The sequence below is a fragment of the Rhinolophus ferrumequinum genome, chromosome 12, assembly GCF_004115265.2.
Source record: "Rhinolophus ferrumequinum isolate MPI-CBG mRhiFer1 chromosome 12, mRhiFer1_v1.p, whole genome shotgun sequence".
Classification (NCBI taxonomy): Eukaryota; Metazoa; Chordata; class Mammalia; order Chiroptera; family Rhinolophidae; genus Rhinolophus; species Rhinolophus ferrumequinum.
In genome coordinates, this window is record NC_046295.1 from 3,091,941 (window position 1) to 3,092,796 (window position 856).

The 856-nt window shown below is 38.6% G+C and overlaps 1 pseudogene; it reads right to left on the reverse strand.

Annotated features, from left to right (window-relative positions):
* Positions 1–327: 327 nt before the first annotated feature.
* On the reverse strand, positions 328–426 carry LOC117032591 (uncharacterized; annotated as a pseudogene).
* Between the last annotated feature and the right edge of the window lie 430 nt (positions 427–856).

The window sequence follows — 856 nt, forward strand, 5'->3', positions numbered from 1 at the left end:
TGCTTGCTGTGGAACAGTAAACTGTTCTCTACTCAGGAGTAGAGAACAGTTTACTGTGAGGTCACACAGCTGAGAAACAATGGAGACAATGAAGCCTGTCTATCGAACCCCAGAACCCATACTCTTACTAGACTGCTTTCCATTACACTGACACTGACCTTCAGTAGTCACTGGAGGAGCAAGATGACACAGTCACTGTTCAAAACAGTTGAAATGTTTGTATTGGGTAAAATTTACATAACATAAAATTTACTATTTTGTCTTTTATTTCTTTAGAATAAAAAATACTTTATTACATGAACTAACATAGGAGGAAGGAGGATTTATAAACATATGGAACGCTTCATGAATTTGTGTATCATTTGCGTGCAGGGGCCATGTTAATCTTCTCTGTATCGTTCCAGTTTTAGTGCATGTGCTGGCCACAATTCAGTGGCATTAAGGACATTCACATCACCACCATCCATCTCCAGAACTCTTTCATCTTGTAAAACTGAAACTCTGTCCTCATTAAACGATAGCTCCTCATTGCTCCCCAGCCCCGGCGACCACCGTTCTACTCTCTGTCTCTAACAATTTGAGTCTTCTAGGTACCTCACGTAAGTGGAATCACACAGTATTTGTCTTTTTGTTTCTAGCTTATTTCACTCAGCATAATGTCCTCAAGTTTTATCCATGGTGTAGCACATGGAATTTCTGTCTTTTTTAAGGCTGAATTGTATTCTATTTTACGGATGGACCACATTTTGTTTATCTGTTCATCCATTGATGGACATTTGGGTTGTTTCCACCTTTTGGTTATTGTGAATAATGCTGTTACCATTTTAACAATTTTTAAGTGTGCAGCATGGTGATA